At 38.0% G+C, this 25,250-nt stretch overlaps 1 long non-coding RNA gene across 2 annotated transcripts in view; it reads left to right on the top strand.

Annotated features, from left to right (window-relative positions):
• LOC104007680 (uncharacterized) overlaps positions 1-25,250 on the top strand; it is a 265,188-nt gene that overhangs the window by 63,562 nt on the left and 176,376 nt on the right. For both annotated transcript variants that reach the window (XR_681965.4, XR_010159280.1), the window contains one exon: positions 7,917-8,001. This is a non-coding gene — a long non-coding RNA (uncharacterized LOC104007680). The remainder of the gene's footprint in view (positions 1-7,916; positions 8,002-25,250) is intronic.

The raw sequence follows: 25,250 nt of genomic DNA, 5'->3' as shown, positions 1-25,250 counted from the left end.
CTGTACTTATTTTTAATTCTGGGAAATGATGCGTTTTGTTCTTTATTTTAATTTTGGTTAAATTTTTATCCAAATCTATTCAGAAAAAAATTTCACAGAGTATAGTACAACATGGTGATGATAGTTTATAGCATTGTATTATATTTTGAAAATTGCTGGAGAATATATTTTAAGTGTTCTTACTATAAAAAATGGTGAGCATGTGAGGTGATGGATATGTTAATTAGCTCAGTTGAGCCATTCCGCAATGTGTACGTATTTCAAAACATCATGTTGTACACAATAAATATATTCTATTTTTATTTGCCAATTAAAATCAACAGAAGAGAAAGTGTTTTATTTTTTATGGTAACAATTTTAGACTTTGTTCTTTCTGGATAGGACTAGTCAGTAACACAGTAATTACATTTATTGCAAGCAACAACATAGCTTTAAAAAAAACCTAAAGCTGAAAAAGTAAAACTAAAACTCCAAGAAAGTTTTTATCCTCAATGTTGTCTTTTGGAGCAGAAATTTTAAAAAATATGCTGTTTGCTCTCCTCTGGTGATAAGCTCAAATTGCATTCCACAGGGATTAAAACTGCCCCTGCTGGAACAGATTAGCCTGTCTGATTTCCTTCTTATGTCACCACTCACTTTCTCTTTCTCTGGAGTCCTGGCCTTTGATTATCTTAGATGTTTATGATTTTGTATATATAAAGTATTTTTGAAACTTCCAAATAAAATTTTTCTTTTATATTTTGAACTTCACTTTTAACTTTGCAACTGTTGTTTAGTAAATATTCACTGTTCCTTTTCCTCTTCTCTAATGCAAAAAGAAAACATTCTTGTTCCATTGATGTTGGACTTGACTGTGTTCCTTGCATTGGAGTATGAGTGATTGTGATTTCACCAGGCTTTCCCGGGCTTTTTATGGACTTCCATGGTTATGATTTGACTCACTTGGCCTTTTTCACTGCTGCCTCTGAATGGGAAAATGAGAAGGGAATGTCTCAGGGGATTGCTGCCCCTTTGACCTGGGTCCTGCAATGACAGACAAAGGAAGTCGACCTAAACATGACTTTCAGCCTGAAGTGGAACCATTGCAGCCCATCTCTAGATGTGTGAATAAGACCTTAGCTTATGTTGGTGGCCACTGCAATGTTTTTGGGGTTGTTTTATATGCAGTATTAGTATCCCCAAAACCAACAAACAGAGAAAATCTCCATGCAAATAAGTAAAACAGTTAAAATTTTAATATTCACAAACTGGTTTAATATTTTGCCACAGTTTATTATGTGTATTCACTTAGGAATAGCTGAATTTGTGAATTGATCTCATAAAACAGCATTAATAAACACATGTGGAGCACCTGGAAAATGCCTTTATGTCAATGAGTTTTCATTTTGTATTTCTTCCTTTTTGAAGTCTGAGTTATTACATTTGTTCACTTGTGCTTTCTAATACCACCAAATATAGCTAAATACATTTTCATTAAAATATCACAGTTAAAAAATGAATCTTAGGCAGTTTTTGTTAGAATACTTACGAGACTAATTTGGGCACTAAGCCTCTGAGTGTAGGCTACATGCTGTGGGAGGAAGCAGAAAATTCACCTTTCCTTGTATTCACAGCATTTGCACTGTGACTGACACACGGTAGGTGACTTATAAGCATTTGACTGAATTTAAAATGTCTTGATGCTATTCTATTCTGTGGTTAACTGCCAGAAATAGGGGAAGTGCTGTGACAGAATGATTCAGCTATGGACTTCCAGACAGCAGCCCTATGATCCACCTGTGTTTTCCTCATCATGTGTTGAAAATTATTATTCAGGCTTTATTTATTCATAAGTATATACTGATCATCAATGTGGCCTGGGTATCTATGCTCCTTTCCCCAAGCAGTGCACAGTCTAGTTGAACAGAAATGCAAATATGAATCTGGCAGAAAGGTAAGGGATGTTCTCTTGCCTGCTACTGAGGAGAGCATGTTTTGTTTCCTTTCAGTACTAGGAGAGGGAATCAGTGGCATGGTAATTATGCTCATCTTTGGGGAGGAAGAGTTTTCAACACATTGTGTGATTCTGCCTAGGCTAATTCTGAAGATAATTTTTCTTGACCATTCATTGCCAATTTAGCTTCTAGTAATGATGTCAGTAATCTTGACATCTGCTTGAAGAAAGGATGTAAAAATTTTCTTTTGAACTATACAATATTAGCACATTTTACAAAAAAATTAGAATTTGGAATAGATGCCTGCAGTGCCTATTTCTCACCGAAGAACACAGCACTGTGCTAGTTTCAGGTCTTACTTACAATTTACTTGATCAGGGAATTAATCCTTTATGTAGTTAATTAATCAAGATCAAACCTTAACTTTACATTTTCTTGCTGTTCAAAGGGCTTTAAAGTTCAATTCTAACGTGCCTGAGGCCCTGCTAATTCTAAGAAGAAAAAGTCTTTGTGAGACTTATACTCAATAACAGAGATGAGCAAACTATGGCCTACTGCCCAAATCCACCCACTGTCTGTTTTGATAAAGTTTTATTAGAACATGGCCATATTAGTTTACGTATTGACTGCAACAGAGACAATATGGACTGCAAAGCCTAAAATAGTTTCCATCTGGACCTTTACAGAAAAATGTTGCAGATCTCTACTCTATTAGCTGTTTCATGATCAGTGACAGACTATGATTTTTTTCTGCATTATTGCCTGAAATCTAACTGATTTAGGCATTATCTCAATGGCAATAAATTAATTCAAAATTGATAAGCGGTTAGAAAGGAAATAACACATTATACTTGAAAGTCTCCTTTGCTAGGAGATTTAAAGGGCTTTTGCTATGTTGTTTATTCATCTCTTCAGCAAGCCTGAAACTATTGGGTCTATTTAATTCCACTTTGTAAAAATCCTGATGGGAAATGTGTGGCTATATATTGAAAAATACTAGTGTATGTTGGGTGCTAAGAGGATCAGAAAATTTTTCAAATGATAATGAGTCTCTTAAATTACCTGTAAACATTTTCTGTAAATGTGGATAAACAGGAAGGAAACAGGAAGAAAATTACATTTCTTTAAAAAATACTCTATAATTCATTCCAAAATAGTCTTTTACTCTTCTGAAACATTCTTTTCCTGTACAGTCTGAATTTAGTGAGTTCCCATAATATCTATTGATACCATCTCTCAATTTCTGCATTACAGCATCTATTGTCTCTACAGGAACAATCTGAAAAAAAAAAAAGAGTGATTTCTTGACTTGCTCTTTGCTCATGTTCATATATTTATAAGATGCTGTCATGATTACTTGACAAATCTACAAAGTGAACCACATCTGCTGGTTTTGAGCTAGCACAGCTGGAAGTTCCTTAGCTTCTGTACTAAACTTTTTATATGGGTATGATTCTTAGTTGCCTATTCTGTCTGTATTTATGCAAATTACAGTGTTATTTATAAGCAAGTAAATAATCATTTCTAAGACAACATCTGCACTACTGTCTGCTTATTAGACACCTGCAGAATCAGCTTGCTCTGAATAGAAGGCCATATAGTGCATGGATCAGACCATAGCTTGAAATAAATTGCAATTATTTGTGTGCTTATTGATTTCAATCTTAATTTGAGGCATTTCTTTATTAGTGATTGGTTTTAGGGATGCCTTTTATTTCGAAGCCTTTTTAGATCTTCCAAATATAAAAATGTAATGGGATGAGAACTAAAGAAAGATACAAACTTTAATTCTGGTCTCCCAAGTCACTTACAAAGTATGTGACCTTATGACTATGTGATTTGACCTCTTAATTCATCTTTCTTCATCTGCGAAGTAGAAATAATAGCACCAATCTCACTGGGATATCCTGAGGATTAAATGAGAAATGTACATAAACACACTTTATTGCCTGATAGGCAATGTATGCAATAATTACTGCTTCTCTTTCTTTACCTTTCTCTTACTCCTTCCAAAGCATAAACTGTCTTTTCCTTCAGCCACCAAAAATGTTAGAAAATGAGTTATAGGAAGAGTCTGTAGACAGGAAGAGGGAATCCTAAGCTATGCCTAGAACTACTAGAATTAATTATTATTCAAATTTACAATGCTTTCTTTGGAGAAACAATAAAAATCTTAAAAAAAGAAATAAACTGGAGGTAGCGATTGTATCATTTCAATATCTAAATGACTTGCAGGTAAGAGGATGGAGCCGAGAATAAATCATTGTGAAATCCATTTATGTAATGAATATAATGGTGTGTAGTAGTGTACCATCTATCTGAAGACTCCGTCAGACACTGAAATAGAATTTAGGGATTATATTGATTTTAGTCTTATCTCTAGCATTAATGTTTCTATGAACTGAACAAGTTCACAAGCATGCTTATAATGGGAAATTGGATTAAAGGAGAGTTTATAATAAACTAAAAGTTACCTCAGTTTAGTATCTATGCTGTTTAATGATATTGATCTTTTTTAATCCATCTCCTGTATTCACTCTTTGTATGACCACTAGCCAATTATAGAAAAATTGTTTCCACTTGTTTTCCTAACTAATTTATTGGTCATTCCTCTATCAGTTGTGCTCTTACATCTATCCTACTTATGAGCTTTTTTCTCTCTAGTCAATGCTGACCTCTATTCATTAGAGGCAACATCTGTGGACTGAAAAGCAAAATAGTTCTGTTCCTACCTTTACCCTACCACCAGTTAGTCATATAATATAGAAATAAATTGTTCTTCAAGCCTTAATCCCCTTGTTTGCTGGACTCTTATATAATCATGGAATTGGATTAGTTGGATTAATTGAAAAAAAATGGACCAAAGGTCAGGACACTTGAAGTCCAGCTTTGTGTTGACCTTAGGCAATTCAATCAACCCTGTTAGGCTTCAATTCCCGCCTTTGTAAACTAGTAGATCTCATAGTTTCTTGGAACTTCAGCTCCAGAATGATCTTAGGGGTCATCTAGTCAACTCTCTTGCTTTGCTCATGAGGAAGCTCAAAAAACTTATGTCCTGCCCAACGTCCCAGCAGTTGATTGAAGAGTAGCAGACCATGTCTTCTGACCCCTGGGCTGAGCTCTTCTCACCCTAGCACCTGAGGCCCTTTCCATCTAGATCATATAATTCTAATAAGTATCAAATGAAAAATTGTGGAGGCTTTTCTGGCATCTAGGTATATGAATTTAATTAACAATAATAATAATAATTCAGTTATATATTTTAAATGGTTCACAGATTATGGTAAAATAGTCCTAAACACTGCTTACTACTGTCCTCCAAATTTAAAAGCAGGAGATTCTGAATATTTGCAGGGTGACATCTGTCACTTCTCACCTGCCTTCTCTTTCTGTATAATGAAAGAGACGGGTTGTGGAGGAAAGCCTCAGGGGACTCCAGTTAGCTGGTATGGCTGATGAGGCCGCAGAAATTAAGTATTTTTTAGTTTGTGATTTCATAGCCAAGGAGACATTCTAATATTTGCTGGGCTATCAGACACAAAATCTCTGGTTTCACCTGGATTGGCTGCAAGAGTAGAGGGGATAATTCTGGCCTTCATTTATAGGTTGTCTTTGGCTTATGAGACCTGATATTCTGGGTTTACTGACTTCTTTGGAGCACATGAGAACAAAACAGTACTGGAGGTAAGGCGGAACTGAGTCATCCTAGAAATGCAGGCAGGGTTGATTTAATCATCGGGACATAAAACACATTTTTTGAATTTATGCCCAAATTTTCCTCACCCAGAAGGGAAAGTTCAGGAAGTCAGTGTTGTACTTTCTAAGGACTACTAGACATTTATTCACTTGCTAAATCTCAGGGTTGTAAGGTACTTCAAGTCCAATTCCCCTATTTTGTGTATGGGAAAACTGAGTAGTAGAAAGAATTGAGGTTAATTCACTCAATTAACTGGACATAGGCACTCAAGAACAGAAGCAAGCCTAGATTCTGGGTCTCCTTAGCCCAGTTCATTTTCTGTTATATCACATCAAATTTGAGAAAAGAAAACTATTATGTTGATGGAATAAAGAACACACTTAATATGTGTAAGTGAGTGATCCTCCAGAAAAAGTGACACAGTGAAAGATGAGAAGAACTTCAAGTCAATCAAATACCATCTGGATAAAGAAGACTCAAATCTAAAAGAAACGTTCGGGCATGAGACTCTTTGAAACAAATGCATATTGGACAGATCCTTATTTCAGGAGTATATTTTGGTAAAAGTTTTTACCCATCAGGCTACCATGTTCTGTGTCATTGAGTAAATGACTGCGAAGTCTTAATTCTTGTTACACTTGCCACTAATGGGTAGTGACAGAGTTGAACCCCTCCTTTCTTTCCTTTTCCTTTTCCTTTTATACTAAAAAGCCTGAGTCTGTGTTGGGAGGGGACAGCTCAGAAACAACAAAAAGAGCCATAACATTTCTTCAGGCTGGAGGGCAGGAGCTCTCTTTGCAAATGCAATATGTCGCCAGATGAGCTTGTTATAAGGCAGAGCCCCATGCTTATCCGCAGGTATTCTGAATCGGTCTGGGTTGGGGACCAGCTACATCAGCTTTTCTACATTTTCAGACATGCTGCCCTTGGGATTGGGTGTCATTACCTCGATCCTATGGCCAAGGGCCTGAAAAAAGTAAGTTATCTTTGACCTTGATGAATTGAAGATCATTCTGGAGCAGCTTAAGATTTTGTTAAGAGTAATGAAAACAGTATAAGGCAGAATGAATCTATTGCATCTTACTTTCACACAAGTATTTCTCACAGTTACTGGTACCATGTACATTCCTAACAACTGAGCATTGGGTCTATGAGTGATCCATGGGAAACAGGAGGAATGCCCTGACTACGAAAGTCAGTTTCCTTAATTTAAGGGATTGCATGTCAGTTGGTCTGCTTATTCTGGGTACTGAAATTCTGAGTAGACTTTTATCTTTAACAAAATAAAAATTACTTATGATTACAACAAAATAAAAAGTCAAGAATAATCAAACCACCCTCTGGGATAAGAATTGTATGAAGTTGCTATGCAGGAAACAACAACAAAATGAATATCTAAGCAAAGGATTGCAAATGAATTTAGTGGAATTGTGTCATAAACTTCCTGACGTCCTCCTATGGGAGTGGTAAAACCCCTCAGCAGGTGGGACTATGGGGTGGTTTTAGTAATTGGGTCTGTAACTGGGTCTTCTGCTGTCTTTGTTCATTGATCCACTTTTTTCCCTCTGTCTCACTGACCTTCTCCCATGCCAGTCCGTGCTGCAATGCTTGTTTCTATGGATTAAATTTCTAAATATCTCTTGTAGAGGATTCCTCAGTTTCTCTTCCTGCGGTTGCTCAGTGGTTAGATTTTAAAGAAATTGCTTGTGAAGTGAATCATTAAAAGCACTTACTTTTGCTTATATACTGTACAAAATTGTATTTCTGGAAATTCTGGTTGATAACCCCTTTTTCGCCCTTTGTATCTCTACCAATTTGCAGCAATGTTTCGGGAGAATAACATTACACCCTCTATTTGATCCATAAGGAACTTGTACATTAAAACCTGCCTGCATTTACTCTGACATTGGTGGAATAACAGCCTCACGGTCTTTCTTAAGAGACATCTTCTCTGATTGTAGCAGCCTGAGGCTTTTCTATTTACTTCTATGTGTATCTGTTGTATAGGTGCAGTACGGTTTTTATAAGCACTGTCCTAACTCAGTTTGGAGATCCTGGCTTGAGGCTAGTCAGTTTTACTTCTAGAGAAGCTGATTAAATCCAAAACTCCAACCACCTCCCTTCTTGGTCTTTTCTAATTTGGGTCACTATCAATGAGCTCCAATCACCCCAGGGCCAGGTACCAGATAACCAGGGACAGCCCCTGTGCCCCAGAACCTGCTGATAGTATTCAAAGTAGCCAATTCTAAACCTGTTTACCATGCCTTGTCTGTTTCTTCCTACAGAAACCACAATTAAAAGTTGTTCTTCCTGCCTCTGCTTCTTGACCAACCCCTGAGTGGCCCTGTATACTGTTCTCCCTAGGAAACTGTGAGTATAACAAAACTATAAAAACCGTGCTTTTTCTCTCTTGACCTGCATCTGGCCTCACCATAGCCACCATACCTCACCCATGGTAAAATGGTCAAAACAATAGTTCATGCATGTTCCAAGTTTTCTCGATGATTATACTTCTTTTCTGTCACTCTAATACATACCGAAGAAGAGAAGAAAAGGAAATGATATAATAGCAAACAAATTCTCCATGTTCTAACAGATCTTCAATAGTTTTAAGGTAAATACCTAAAACAATTTGATGTAATACATGTGGGAGCAGGCTATGAGCGATTCCATTGGAATTCACTCAACATTTTTCAGATGGTTTGTTTTTACAGTTGTGTTCCACATAATGACATTTCCATTAATGGCAGACTGCATACATGACGGCAGTCCTGTAAGATTATAACACTGCATTTTTATTGCCCCTTTTCTGCTTACACATGTTTAGTTACACAAATATTTTCATTGTGTTGCCACTGCCTTATGGTATTCAATAGAGTAACGTGCTGCATGAATTTGTTGCCTAGAAATCATGGGCTATAACTATATAGTCTCAGTGTATTGTAGGCTGCACCATCTAGGTTTGTGTAAGTGCACTCTATGATATTTATATACCAATGAAATCGCCTCAGGATGCATTTCTCAGAATGTGTACCAGTTATTAAGTGACACATGACTGTATTTCATCATTTCTAGCATTTGAAGATTCACACTTCGTGGCATTATTTAAGGTTTGTAAGCTTATTCAATATCAACTACTCTTTTGAAAAAGCCAAAACAACGTACAAAACATCTAAGCTTTCAGTAACTTCCAGGGAATAGAAAGTTAGTTTCATGTTAGCTGAAGTTATCCAAGGTTCCCAGCCTGGGACCCTGTGGCTGTAATCTTGTAGGCTGTCTCTGACTTCTAATGAGTTCATTCCATCCCTAGTGCTTATTCAGTCCTTCAAGGGACCCAGTTGTTTTCTCAAGTATATTATAATCTGAAGTAGGGGTGGACACAATTTTCCTGTAAATATCTTCAATGCCTTATCTACTTTCTAAACTTATGAGTAAAGGAAACTTGGAGAAATTGAAAAGAAGAAAAAAGAAAACAATAAGTAAAAGAAGGAATTGCTGTTTGTTGCAATAAATTTAAAATAGTGATACATACTGCTTATAAAATAATGAAATATACCTAGCTATAAACTTCAGATATACATAAGAATGGTACTTAATATTGAGTTATATCTACATTAATACTCAACATAAAATGAAGAATTGAAATAGATTCTTTAATTAATTTACTTCTTTCCATCTCCCTTCCTCCAGTGTTTTCTCAGGAGGTTTTATTCTATATTTTTCTTTGCTTGGATAACTAGTAAGTGCTGTATAATTTTCTGAACAAATTCATAAGGGATAAATAATGTCACCAAGTTTACTATGGATCAATATTTCGAGTATAGTTAAGAAAAAACTATCCCCAACAGAAAACATGCTACTCTGAAATCTTACTTGTAATATGATTCATCATTTAGAGCTACTGTAAATAAAGCACTTTTGAAATTTAAGATAAATCTTATCACTGTGGTCTTATGTGCACCTGATGAACAATTCATTAATAATTAATCTAAAAAAAATTCCCAGTTGATGAATTCAAACAGAATTTTTCTCTCTAATTAGTTCACTGTAGAAATGGGTATTTCCTACTGTTATTGTATATTCTTGAATATGCATAAAACTGATGAAAATTACATGACTTGCTTTGATAGCTTAACAATACTGAATTGTGGTAATTGGGCTAAATTTTTTATGCCTGGATTCATTCAATGAAGTATTTCCTGTGCATATAAAATAAGATTCAGTTTCTAAAGCCCATATATATACTACACAGCTCATACCTCAAGATTATCATTTTAAATAGTGGGTCACGTTTGTAAGAGCAAAAAAGACTATTTACTAGAAGTGGAATATTTAATTTTTAATTTTTTAAATAAACTAACAAATATTTGATATATACCAAAGAATACATTTAACATATATGTAAGTTACAGGGCATGATCAATGGATTTAATGACTGGCTTTTATACTTTAACTCTTAACAGGTCCATCAATGGATCTGTCTTGCATTTTTCCTGTTTGGTCCATGAATGGGCATTCTGCTGGAAAGAGGTCCCCAAGAGGTAGCTTGATCTCCTTATGTCTCTTCTCTAACCTTCAATCACTGCTTTCATCACCCATCTGTGTAAGAGCCAGCCTTCTTTGTTTCAAGGAATAGAAACCAAGTTCCAGGAAATAGAAATAGAAGATGCCCCCTAACCACATCTGGCCATCCCACAATTCCTGTATTTGCATGTCAATGGTCCAGTTGCATTTGTAGACCAGTTCCTACGTGTATGGCTCTGATTGACCCAGTTTTATTGGTCCACTGTTGGATCAAACTACCATTTCCAGAGACATAGGGTCACAGGTATAAATGTGGCTGTTGAGGCCAGACCTGGGGATTGAAGGAAGCTTCCAGAGGAGATACACAGTTAACTGAGTACACAGTCTAAAGTTGTCCACAGTGAAATATCCATTTCCCATTTCCTAGTGTTTTGCCTGTAGCAATCATTTCTAGGTGAAGAATCAGAATTTCTAGCTTTCATTCAGGTGATAGCTCTGAAGTAGCTACTGCATGTGGGCATTATAAATATTGGATATTTTGCTTCAGACCCGGATTTTTTGAGAGAAAGCAGCTTATCCACTTCTTAGTTGTACAAAATGCTTGGTAGTTAAGCACCATCTGATTATTGGTCATCTCTTTCCAGAACCAATTTCTGTAGGGTGAATTGGATTTTCTCTAATTTTCTAGCTTGCTCTTTGGCATTTGTGCTAAAAGTTGAAGGCTGCAGGGAAGAAACTGGCTGGGTTGTATCTACCTGGATCCTATGTTTTGATACATTTAAATATTGGGAGGAAAATATTTTGTTTCCACTCATCAAGAAAAATTGCAGTGCACAAATCTGTATCTTTATCTGAAGTATAGCCAAATATATGTAGTGGTTATGGCATAAATATTCTAGACACAGAGAAAGAAATTTCTATTTTTTTTTTCAGAGAATTTTGGGTTAAGTCGGTAAGCAAAGAGTAAGGGATCAATTTGTTTTCCAGAAGAAACTGGCTGAAGCTACCTAGCATTACCCTGTGAACCCCACCTCAAGGCAGTGGGGGAATATAATAGATCCAGTAGCACAGAGTTATTCTATAGTAATTTGCCATTGCTTTTAATGGCAAAAACCACAATTACTTTCGCACCAACCTAATACTTCTTACTTAACATATGGGGAACTTGGTGATTTCTCTATGTCATTATCAGCACCTCACACAACACTGCAGGAGAGCATACTTGCTCAGATCTTGGACTCTGCATCAGTCAGAGTTGGGCTGGAATCTTTCCTCCATCTCTGTTTGTGTAATGTTGATCAATAACCCAGGCTCTTTGAATTTAATTGTCTCCATCTAAAATAATGTAATAGGCTCACCCTATGGATCATATTAATGTTGGAAAAGGACTTAGTATAGGATCTAGGATCTGATTAACACTCAACAGGAATGGCTAACATTTACTGAGTACTTACAGCATGCCAGACAGAACACTATGTACTTTACATATACACTGAATCCTCATTATGATCCTATGAAGAGGTGCTACTTCACAGATTAGGAAATTGAGGCAGAAAATGTTCAGAACCTTGCCCAGGGCAACAGTGACAAAGCGAGGCAATCTGGCTAACATCTATGATCTTAACACTCTGTCGTGATGCCTTCTCAATGAATGATAGTTACTATTATTGGTGTCATTGCTGTTATTGTTGTTGCTGCTGTTACTTGGAAATTAGAGAATTCTGCACTCAAACTGAAGCACCAGTCACTAATTTGGGAAAGAGCTCTCACTCTTCCAAACGGATAACCAAGTTAGGTATATCTGGAAAAGGGTATTTGATGATATTAGTGTATAGGTAAAGGATATTCTATATAAGCACAGATCTTATTTTCCTCAAGCCCTCAATCTGCTTCCAAAATATCCCAGAATCTTCAATACTGTCTTTCGCTACTCAAAGTCTCAAAGTTGGCTGTCCTCCCCAACTTCCTCTTGCTCCTTAATTACTTCCACTTTCTGTCCATCAACAATACTCCTAAATCCCTTGGTGTGACTCACATCTGAACCATGTGCTAGAATGAAATATAGCTAGTTATCTAGTTAACCCCAAAAGGTAGATTACCTGAAAGGTTCCCAAAGAAATAATATTTTGAAATAAGAGCATATTAACAGAAATAAAGTTATAATCTCACACACTGTGTTAAAGTTTTGATGAATTTCAAGTAGCGTAGGGATTGGGGTAGGAAGAAGGGTTTGAAAGGAGGGGGGATGATTTTCTAACAGTTAAAATCACACTGAAGATTTTATCCTGCTATTAGGTTACACTGATTATAAAATTATTCCTAGAGAATAAGATAGCCTCTGGACCGTGCATCTCACTCTCCTCAAACATTGAGTACTTTTAATTTGACCAGCTGAAGGGGTACATTCGGCTATTCTCATTTAATCATTATGTTTCCAAATTAGCTCTTTACAGTAAGACTTAATGCCATCAACTCTTATTAAGAAGAGGGACGGCCGGGCACGGTGGCTCACGCCTGTAATCCCAGCACTTTGGGAAGCCGAGGGGGGCGGATCACGAGGTCAGGAGGTCGAGACCATCTTGGCTAACACGGTGAAACCCCGTCTCTACTAAAAATACAAAAAATTAGCCGGACGTGTTGGCAGGTGCCTGTAATCCCAGCTCCTCAGGAGGCTGAGGCAGGAGAATGGCGTGAACCCAGGAGGCGGAGCTTGTGGTGAGCCAAGACAGCGCCACTGCAGTCCAGCCTGGGCGACAGAGCGAGACTCCGTCTCAAAAAAAAAAAAGAAGAGGGGGTAGGGCATATGAGCTGTCACTAGCCTCTCAGTTAAAGTCAGTTTACAAGAAATATGGATCTGAATAATAACATGACCAGGAGAAAGCTTGATTAAATCATACCATAGACTTTGCTTTAGGTAAAGAGTCAATTTTGATAAACAGATGAAAATTGTGTGTTTATGTAATAATGTTTTTGTTAAAAAATTATATTTCCTGTCTTAGCATTGTGGTGTGTTGAGACATATACAATCACAGTCTTACATGACATGAAGACACACTTTTAGGAATCAGTGCTAATACGTAACCTAAGGACCCTGATACTCAATGCTTATGAGAATTTGTTAGACAGTGGCTGCAGGAATTGATATTAAACATATTTTTTCTAACAAGTGGGACTCAGAAACACTAAGAGTTTCCTGCATGGCATCAGCTGTTCTATGGTCAAACCAGGAACTGAGCCCAATCCTGGGAAAACAAAGGTCAGGCTCTTTTCAGGATACCTTATGGACCAGAGGCCAGCTTGTCTTGCTGTGCCATGCTTGGGGCATTTGCTCAGCTTGTGTATATGCTTTGACTCACCACTTCATGTCTGTTTCTATCTTCATTTCTTGCCACATCCCATCTGCTTCTTTGTCTTACAAGAGCACCATACTATTTGTAATTTCAAGAACACATTACAATTTTTCTTTTCTTTTTCTCACAATGTTCTCACTCATAGGCTTGACCCCCAAACTCAATTATAAAAGAATGACATAAAAATTGATAGAAATAGAATTTTCTTGTATTTTCTTCCCCCACCCCATTGTCATGTGCACTCCACTTGGGAGACCACTGACCTAAAGCAGGTGGTTCTGAAATTTAAAAAGGGTAATTCTGTGAGCTCCATTGTGGTAATCATTTCATAATGTATACCTATATCCAAACAACACACTGTGTACCTTGGATATGTATAATTTTTATTTGTCAATTATACCTCAAGCTAAAAAAAATAAATTGGAAACACACACATACACACGCACATAATAATCAGCAGATGCTCTTTGTGAAAGTGCAAATTTCCAGGTTTTCTCTCAGACACTGTCTTCAGTGGAGACAAGATGGGGCCAGGAATCTGTAATTTTGAGATACTCCTCAGGTGATTCTGATGCAGAGGCTTCATAGATCACATTTGAGAAAAACTGTTCTAGAGAAAAGAAGGCATTTGAAACCATCCCTTATTAAAATATGAGTTCATCCCAGGATTCTTCTGTTAGTAGGATTCTTGTAGTAGAAATCACATGAGCAGATGTGTATTAGTTATGTGTTGCTGTGTAACAAACGATGACAAACCTCGTGGCTTAAAATAAAACCCATCTTATTTGCTCATGATTCTGCGGGTTAACACACTGGGCTGGTCCCAGCTGAGTTGTTCTACTGACCTTGTTGGGGGTCACTTCTTGCAACTGCAGTAGCTGTCAGGTAGGCTGAGCGCAAGTGTTCTAGGAATCCTGAGCTGTGATGTTTGCTTTCTGCTCCATGTGTCTCATCTTCTAATAGGCTGGCCTGGATTTCTTCACATTTGTGGTTTCAGGGCAGCAAGAAGGGACAAGACCCTCCACACAGGCACCTTTCGAGCCTCTGCTTGCATCGCATTTGCTTATATCTCATTTGCCAAAGCAATTCACATGGCTAAACTCAGAGTCAATAATGTACAAGTTAATCTACCAGGGCATGAATGCGGGCAGGTGTGCATCACTGGGAGATTCATTTGTATGTAGACCACTCATGACATAAGATAACATAACATTTTTAAATTAAATACAAATTGAATGTGTAGTACAATCATCCCTTGGTATCCACAAAGAATTGTTTCTGGCCGGGCGTGGTGGCTCACGTCTATAATCCCAGCACTTTGGGAGGCGGAGGCAGGTAGATCATCTGAGATCAGGAGTTCGAGACCAGCCTGACCAACATGTTGAGAGCCCATCTCTATTAAAAATAAATTAGCCGGGCATGGTGGCAGGCGCCTGTAATCCCAGCTACTTGGGAGGCTGAGACAGGAGAGTTGCTTGAACCTGGGAGGCAGAGGTTGCAGTGAGCCAAGATTGGACCACTGTACTCCAGCCTGGGTGACAGAGTGAGACACTGTCTCAAAAAAACAAAAACAAAAATAAAAATAAACAAAAAAAAGAATTGTTTCCAAGATCCACCACAGAAACAAAAATCCAAGAATGCCCAAGTGCTGTGGTCTGCGGATCCTGAAGATAGGAAAAGTCTGCCCTGCTGTATTTTCATTTATGGTTGGTTGAATCTGTGGATATGGAGCCCGTGGATATGGAGGGCCAACTGTAACTTTTCTGACAGTACTTTACAAACAAATGTTTTCTAGAAATTACTGAGGAGACTTGAATATTATACTGCTAGATGCTTCAAATACACATTATAGAAAAAAATATGACGTAGGTGAGGAAACTCTTCTGCATCATAGTTGGAATTAGAGAAGTAATACAAGGTTTACTCCCTCTTCAAATTCTGCTCAATAGCAGCTTTTAGGTTTTCATGGAGAGGAAGCCTGATGACTGCTGGGTCAGTTGATGTCAAGCACTAAAAACCAAAGAAGTGGTTTATCACCCTCTATGTGTGGAGTTGGCCAAGCAGGGAACCTGGGTAGAGGGGTGCTAAGAGGAGAGTGAAATATCATATGACATAGGATTTTAAGCATGTTTGAGCTGATGCTATATCTATCAGAGGAATAAAGCTTTGTGTTCGTTAGTTGGTAACACCTTAGGATTTTTAAAATAAAAAAGCTACCAGGCAAAATCAAGAGGTAAAGCATAAATGGATTGTGGAGTAACATAAGATAAATTTAAGTCATATTAGCCAGTATAGGAAAGCATTAGATTTTTTTCATCCATATGTGTCTAATTTAATCTAGAAAGTTAAAGTGAACATCTGTTGGGTCAATTAATCAATATCATTTCATAAGTATCTCCTGTTTATGTAAAGCACTGATTGTGTTAAGTATGATTTTCAAACTTATATGAAAAAGCTGACATTTCAGTTGGTCAAAAGGCAAACCATCTCAATTCTTGCTTTTAAAATTATGTTTATTAACAGGGAAAATGTTTACATTAGGGAATTTGTGGGAACCATTTATTTAATTTTTGCTCTGAATTTTATACTTTATATTTTACCTTTTTGTCTTTTTGGATAATTTTGAAGTGCAAGGTTACAGTTTTCTCAGTCTCTGTTCATGGTTCCAGGTTAACAACATTTGGTAAGAGTAAAGAAAATCTTTCATTTGTTTATATCAAACACGTGTGTTTAAATTAACCATGTCCAAACACTAAAGCTGTTTCTGTTCTAAAGGGATATTTTTTAACTTTCCATATCTCTCTTCTGTTTCATAAGTCTTTGTTAAGTACAAACTGTCCAGTATAAAATGAAAGATATCTTGGTCAGTAAATAATTTATTTGATCCATATAGACAGCTGGACCAGAACATCTCACCCCAGAGGAACAATGTTTCTCCACTTTTAAGTGTTGAGAGCATGGATTCAAAGCTCTGTTTGGTACTGTAGAAATCATTCCCACAAAGCCAAGAAATAGGGCACTCAAAGCAAACACCAGATGAAGGGGTTATTGCCTCAGAGCTAATGGGCCTCATTCCAAGGTTGATGCTTTCCTTTCATGGAACACAAATACAAACCTCAGTCACTGCTTCTCTTCATTCCTCACTTCCTGCCTCACCCGCTTCTCTTTTCTGCTGAAATTCATTTTCACTGTAACGATCCGGAGTAGGAATGGGTGCAATGTATACATGTCTAAATGAGGCTGAGTACTGCATCTGCAACATACCTTGATTGAGGGCCTACAATATGCCAGGCATATTTTTAGATGCTGAGGATACAACTGTGGAACATCACAAGGTCCTTACCCTCAAGGGGCTTGCATTCTCTTGGGAGAGACAGACAGTGTATAATTCTATAGATTGGTGAGCGCTTTGCATCAAATAGAAACCAGACTTAGGGGACAATGTGATGGTGGTTATTATTTTAGCTGCATGGCTAGGAAATATCTTTCTGAGGAGGTAATGTTTTACATAAATATGAATAAAATGAAATAGAAAGTCATGTGTAAATTGAGGAGAGGGGAATTCCAGGCAGGGGAAACAGCAAGAGCCTAAGCCTAAGATGTGAGTTTGCTTTGGTGGAGTGGAGTGAAGCATGGTGGCCAAGAATCAGATCACGTGAGGTCTTGCAGGCTGTGGTAAGGAATTTAGACCTGATTCTAAAAGTCACATGACCAGATTTACATTTTAACTATTTCACTTAAGACCCTCACTTTAGCTAATAATAGTATAGCTCCAATTTATTGACCAATTCCTTCATGGCTGCCATTGTTTAGTTTTACATATTATTTTCTTTCATCTTTGCAACAACCCTATTAGGAGATAGTCTAGCCTTAAAGATGGGAAAATAGAAGAACAAGGGGTTTAATAAACAATTTGTCTCTGCTAATAACTGATTGAGCTGGGATTCAAGCCCAGGGCTGTCTGGCTCTAAAGCCCACACTCATTTCACCACAATGCTGTTTCTTCTACATAAGGAATCCTACAGAGACAAAGTATCCAAGGAAACCAAGAATGACTTGGGTATTGATCTGTGTATTGATGGCAGGAGAAGGATGAAAGGATTCTAAATTCCTAAGCATGAGTCTTGTTTAGTAGCCTTGAGCTGAATGTTGCATGGGGAAAAAAAACAAACTTCTGCCTTATTTTGGAGGTCTCTATAACAGGGGCTGAATCTAAATTCTAAACGATACAGAGCTCTAATACTTGAGAACAAAGCTTCCATTTTGTATAACTCTCCTTTACCATCCACAATTATCATATACTGTTCTTTACATTGTAGGTGTTACTTTTTTAAAAAAGTACATTTAAAAGTATACTTTCAAAACATCGATTTCTATTTTTGTCAAAGTCATATATGTACATAGATTTAACAATGCTATAAGGCTTATCATAAAACAGCTGTCTTCTGCCTCATCACCAACCGGCTCCCAATTGCATTCCCCATTTCCAAAGCCAAACCCTTCTAATTGTTCGTATTGTTTTTCTCTGACTTTTGTCTCTATGTTTCAAATAATGTGCTTACACTGCTATTTTTTGATTCTTCAGTTGAAAGGTAGGATTTAGTTCTTTTATAACACTCACGACACACACACACAAACACACACACACACACACAAGTACACACAACACATAGAGACATCTTTTCATCTCCTCAATGTATTTCTATTACTATTTTGTTTTAAATCAACATTCAGAGTTTACATTATTTTATAAGTTATATTGTTTTATTGTCATAATATGGCTGGCCATTCCAAATACATCCAAAAATCTATCTACTTCTCATCCTCTTATATCATCGGTCCAAGACACCCTCATTTTCCAAATTTTTGCAGTAGCCTATTAACTGGTCTGTCCGCTTCTGCCCTTTTCTACCTACTGAAAATTTGCAGCACACCAGTCAGAGTGAGCTTCAAAACTCTTACATCAGATCCAGGCAGTCCTGCTCAAAACCCTTCAATGGCTTCCCATTCATTCTAAGTAAGAGCAGGGGCCTTGCAATGGCAGTTAAGTTCCCAGATGGAGCACCACCTGCCCCCACCCACCTCTCCAATATCACATCATCTTCTGTCACTCTTACTAATCTTTTTCAGCTACACTGGTCCCCATAATGGTCCTAAAAAATTCCAACTCTGTTGCCCCCTCGAGGATTTACTTTCTTTCTTTGAAGACTCCTCTTTCAGATGCCCCATAGCTCAATCCCTCACATCCTTTAAAGCTCAGTACAAATGTACATTTTATGTAAAAAATACCTGCTTCCCATGGCAAGCCTTTTTCCCTCTTGCTTTATTTTTCTCTGATTTACTTGATATAGTTACTTGATATTTATTTATTGTCTGTATCCACACACTCTAATAAGTGCTGATTACATGTCTGTTGAGTGAATAAGTTGCTGATACTTGATCCATATAGTATACTACTATTCATTTCTTATGCAACTGTTTCACTGCCTTGGTGTTAATACCACTTTCGTTTGTTAGATTGTTTGGTTTTCTAAATATTTAGTCACTTTGGGCTAAATTATGCTGAGGTAACAAATAACCCCCAATTCCCAGAAACTTATAACAGTGAAGGCTCATTTCTTGCTGGGTTATTTTCCATGTCAAAATGGCTGCTGATATCCTCCAGGTTTCCCTTTTCTAGGACCTGGGATGAAGAAGCAGTCTTTATCTAGGACCTGCTGGACTCCTGGCAGGAAGAAAAGAATGAATGGAAAATTCTGTCATGGCTTTTCAAAATTCCATACAGAAGTGGCTGTGCTACTTTTGCTTGCATTGCATTGGCCATTCCTGACATCGATAATTCAGAAAATGTGCTTTTCCCCTAGAGTAGAGTATTAGGGAGATGCAGCAATATTTTCGAACAAATAACACTGTCTACCACAGTATCACCACTTCTTTCCCAAACTTTCTCACACTATGACACCACACTTTTCAGCATGATTAAACACAGCAGGTAATTTTCTTCTGGAGACATCCTTCCTGGAGCATCTGGCCTCCAATGTGGGCTCTTGACTTCTAGTCCTGCTACTCATATGTCATCCTAACAAATCCTGGGTATTTTCTTTCTCTCTTTCCTGCACTTGATCCCCTAGCTGCTAGTCTTTCACCTTCTTGGTGTCCTCTCTAGACTTGGGGGATCCCATCCTCCAGTTGCTTTCTGAGAAAAAAAAATTCCTCCACAGCAGTACATTTTAGAGGACCTTTGATTTTTGTTAATATCTCTATCTTCATACTTGATTAATCATACTTCTAGATTTATAATTCATGTTACCTAAAAATATTATGTAAGAATTGTAAATTCTAGGCTAGAAATAATTTTGCCTGTTTTGAAGGCATTACTTCATTTACTTTTAGTATTCAGGGTTGAGCACCTGAGGTCATTCTGATAGTAAAGTTTTGAATGTTTTCCTCTCATCTCATCTCTGACAAGCTTTTAGGATTTTTTCTTTTATCATTAGTGTTTGGGAATTTCATGCTAATGTACTATAATCATCAGGTTTGTTCAGGAATGTAGAATCAAGTATTCTGTATCATCTAGATATTTCTAGAGTATTTCAAGGAGGAAGGGGTTTAATAAATTGGGTTATAAGTTTACAAAACTTTGGAAAACTGAGGAGTGAAAGTGAATAAGTATAGGTCCCTCAGGAAGGTGGCAATTATGAATCTCAGCTTTCTGCAACACCAAAGTGGATGGTCCTCAAGAAGAATCTAAAACTGTGGGGAAAACTCCACTTTTGCCAATACCTGTGAGCCACTCCACAGCCGCTGCCTAGGAATAATAGTTTTCCCTTCTCTTCTGCCTTCCAAATCTCTCATGAGTGCTTCTCACTGGTAAAATTTAACCAAAATCCTGAGGTAAGGAAACATGGGAAAAATATAGTTTCCAGGCTCTATGCCCATGGTGGAAGAAAGAACTTAGAAAGGCGGGGATGACCCTTTGCACAAGTTGCCTTGATTCAGTCCTTTATTGATTCTGCTTGCACTTGGTGAGCTTTCTAATCTGGAAACCCAGGCCATAGGAAGTTTTACTGACTTCCTTATTTGATAAGCTCCTAACTTATTTTTTCTTGGCTATATTTTTTAGGAAATCATATCAATCAATTGTTGAAAACTGGAGTGCTTCATTTTTATAGGCATACTCTCTTCTTACCCATTTTTTCTTTATATTTTATTTTTTAAAGGTACTTCTATTGAATTTCTTGAGTTTTCACTCTATTGAATTTTCAAGTTTATATGTTATATGTATATAAATCTAATATATGTTATATATAATATATAAATTCTGTATATTAAATACAACTTAATATAATTATAATTTAATTTTCAAAGGCAATTTATGTTCTTCATCTATTTTTTATGACATTCTCTTCTTGTCTAATGGATACAATATTTTAAAATGTATTCAAGTATGTTCATTATAGCTTAAAATAAAACTTTCCGTGAATTACCTGTTTCCTTTTTGTAGGTGCTATTCACTAATATTTTCACATTTCTGCCTTCTTCATACATGGTAATATGCTGCTTTGGGTTCCTGTGTTGTTGAATGGAACCATATGACCACTTCAGGACAATTGTAATGAGCAGAGAGAACACGTGTCACTTCCAGTCCAGAGAATTTAACTGCTCATTCCAGCCTCTCCAGTTTTTCCCTGTACCTGGCATGGTGATTGGCCAGGGTCAAGAGAATGGTTGCTGTACCCATCTAGGTCACTGAGTTACTATAATGTGCAGAGCCTGCCTGGCAACCCATTAGAGCACATACAGAGAAGAAAAACCAGTTGTCATAATTTTATACTGCTGAAATGTCGAGGTTGTTGTGTAGCATAAACTTGCCTATATTTAATAATTAAGACAGGGATTTCACTTTGTTTTGTTTTGGTCTTATTTTTCAGACTATATAAATTTCTCAAATACCTAGTGATCCTTGGCTATTCTTTCGGATTTGACAGTGAGGCTTGAAAAGCTGATACATACTTAGTGGCTGTGGGCAGGCTTTTCACCAGGCTGACTACACAGGGATGTGGCTGCTGTGCATTCCTTGAGCCTGTGGTTGGCTGGTATTTCCAGAGGAATTCTCCAACATTCTACTTGGTGGTGAAAAGGAGATGAGAAGTATAAATCTGGACTCGAGCTTTCTGAAAACCCAGAGGAGGAAATTTGGAGTTCTCACTCTAGAGTCAGTATACTTCCCCTTAACATTCCATGTTTTCTGCCCAATTTCTCACCCTTTTCTGTATCCCAAGTTAGAATCTTGCTATTTCTTTCCAGAGAATTAACCTCCTCTCTCTTACTAGGATTGGAAGAAGGTTTGTTATCTGGGAGCATGGGATAAGGGATAGGAGTTAGACAGGTTCTAACTTTTAGATATACAGACTTTCAATCAGTTCTCTTATACTTAATTCCACCCTAATCCTCCAAATCTGAAATCCCTTGGCACCTCAAAAGCCATGTATCTTCTCCTGCAAAGCATTTCAGCATTCTGTCTTTCAAAAAGCTATTGACATTTCTTGTTTGTTGTTATTTCCTCTCTTGTTCTCTTTTTCTTTGTGGTTTTATAGCATTTTTATTTTCTTACTGCTTTACTATTGTTATTTGATAAAGAAATGGTGATAACTCTGTTCAATCTTACACTTTTAACCAGATATCCCTCAAAAATGCATGCTCTTCTTAGTGTAACTTGACTTAAAGCTTCTGGCAGTCTTCAACAAAGTCAGAACCCCAATGCATTTTATGCCATCCAGCTATGTGTTTACTATAGTTACTATTCCCTAATTATTAGGCTACACAGCAGAAAGAAAAAAGTTATGTTAAGTGACACTCCATGGGAGGCACTTTGTTATAGAATTTTTTTCTCATTGACATTCCTATAGCATAAAATTCACACTTTTAAATTTTAAAAATGTAAGTATAATGCATAAAATTTAGTGATTTCTAATATAGCCACATATTTGTGCAACTTGCTATGTGCTTTCTACAGATGTCATTTCATTTAATTCTATCAATCTTAACAGTAGCTGTATTAATCTGTTCTCATGCTGCTATAACTACTTGAGACTGGGGACTTTATGAAGAAAAGAGGTTTAAGTGACTCACAGTTCTTCAATCTTAACAAGAAGCATTAATGGAAGGCCTCAGGAAAGTTGCAATCATGGCAGAAGGTGAAGGGGAAGCAAGCACGTTCTTTACATGGCAGCAGGAGAGACAGAGGGTGAAGGGAGAAGTGCCACACACTTTTAAATCAACAGATCCTGTGAGAAGTCATTTACTGTCATGAGAACAAGGGGGAAATCTGCCCACATGATACAATCACCTTCCATCAGGTCCCTTTCCCAACACTAAGAATTATAATTCAACCTGAGTTTTTGGTGGGGACACAGACCCAAGCCATATCATTACTCCCCTGGTCCTTCCCAAATCTAATGTCCTTTTCACATTTCAAAACACAATCATGCCTTCCCAACAGTCCCCCAAAGTTTTCATTCATTTCAGCATTAACTCAAAAGTCCAAGTCCAAAGTCTCATCTGAGACAAGACAAGTCCCTTCTGCCTATGAGCCTGTAAAATAAAATAATGAGAAAAGGTAGTTATTTCCAAGATACAATGAGGGTACAGGTATTTGGTAAATACTTCTGTTCCAAAAGGGATAAATTGGGCAAAACAAAGGGGCTACAGGACCCATGCAAGTCTGAAACCCAGCAGGGCAATCATGAAATCTTAAGACTTCAAAATAATCTCGTTTGACTTCATGTTGCACATCCAAGGCACCCTAATTCAAGGGGTGGGCTCCTAAGGGTGGGCAGCTCTGCCCCTTTGGTTCTGCAGGGTACAGCCCCCTTGGCTGCTTTCAAGGGTTGGTGTTGAGTGCCTGCAACTTTTCCACGTGCACAATGCAAACTTAGTCAATCTATCATTCTTGGGTCTGGAGGACAGTGGCCCTCTTCTCATAGCTCGACTAGGCCATGCCCCAGTGGGGACCCTGTGTGGGAGCTCCAACCCCACTGCACAGTGCAAACTGTTGGTGAATCTACCATTCTGGGGTCTGGAGGACAGTGGCTCTCTTCTCATAGCTCGACTAGGCAGTGACCCAGTGGGGACTCTGTGTGGAAGCTCCAACCCCACATTTCCCCTCTGCACTGCCCTAGTAGAGGTTCTCCATAAGGGTTCCACCCCTACAGCTGCCTGGACATCCAGGCATTCCCGTACATCCTCTGAAATCTAGGTGAAGGTTTCCAAACCTCAGCTCTTCTCTTCTGTGTACTCACAGGCCCAATGCCATGTGTAAGCTGCGAAGGCTTGGGGCTTTCACCCTGTGAAGCAATGGCCCAAGCTTTACCTTGGCCCCTTTTAGCCACAGCTGGAAACAGAGTGGCTGGGACACAGAAGCCATGTCCTGAGGCAGCACAGAGCAGCAGGGCCCTGGGCCTGGACCACAAAACTTTTTCCTTCATAGGTCTCTGGGCCTGTGATGGGAGAGGCTGCCACAAAGGTCTCTGAAATGACCTGGAGGCATTTTACCCATTTTCTTGGCTATTAAAGTCTGGCTCTTCTTTACTTATGCAAATTTCTGCAACCAGCTTGAATTCCTCCCCAGAAAATAGAAGGGCTGCAAATTTTCCAAACTTGTACATTTCACTTTTCTTTTAAATATGTTATCTTTGTTTATGCAAATGAGTATAGGCTTTTAGAAGCAGCCAGGCCACATCTTGAATGCTTTGCTGCTTAGAAATTTCTTCCACCTGATACTCCAAGTTATCTCTGTCAAGTTCAAAATTCCACAGATCCCTAGAGCAAGGGCACAATAACACCAGTCTTTTTGCTAAAGCACAGCAAGAGTGACCTTTGCTTGAATCCCCAATAAGTTCCTCATCTCTATCAGTGGCCACATCAGCCTGGGCTTCACTGTCTCTGTCACTATCAGCATTTGGGTCACAACCATTCAAAAAGTGTCTAGGAAGTTGCAAAGTTTTCCTCATCTTCCTGTCTTCTGATCCCTCCAAAGACTTCCAACCTCTGCCCATTACCCAGTTCCAAAGTTGCTTCCACATTTTCGGGGATCTTTATAGCAATGACCCATTTCCCTGGTACCAATTTACGTATTAGTCTGTTCTCACACTGCTCTAAAGAACCACCTGAAGGCCAGGCGCTGTGGCTCATGCCTGTAATCCCAGCACTTTGGGAGGCCAAGGCGGGAGGTTCACAAGGTCAGGATATCAAGACCATCCTGGCCAACATAGTGAAACCAGTCTCTACTAAAAATACAAAAATTAGCTGAACATGATGGTGTGTGCCTATAATCCCAGCTACTCGGAAGGCTGAGGCAAGAGAATTGCTTGAACCAGAGTCGGGAGGTTGCAGTGAGCTGAGATTGTGCTACTGCACTCCAGCCTGGTGACAGAGCGAGACTCCATCTCAAAAAAAAAAAAAAAAAAAAAAAAAAAGAACCACCTGAGACTGGGTAATTTATGAACAAAAGAGGTTTAAGTGACTCAAAGTTCCACAGGCTTAACAGTAAGCATCGCTGGGAGGCCTCAGGAAACTTGCAATCATGGCAGACGGTGAAGAGGAAGCAAGCACATCATACCATATTGGAGCAAAAGAGAGAGAGAGAGCAAAGGGGGAGGTGCTATACACTTTTAAATCATCAGATCTCATGAGAACACACTCACTATCATGAGAACAGCAAGGGGGAAGTCTGCCCCCAAGATC

Source organism: Pan troglodytes, chromosome 7 (genome assembly GCF_028858775.2).
Source record: "Pan troglodytes isolate AG18354 chromosome 7, NHGRI_mPanTro3-v2.0_pri, whole genome shotgun sequence".
Taxonomy (NCBI): domain Eukaryota; kingdom Metazoa; phylum Chordata; class Mammalia; order Primates; family Hominidae; genus Pan; species Pan troglodytes.
Note: the sequence above shows the minus strand (reverse complement) of the source record. Positions and strands in the feature narration are given on the sequence as shown.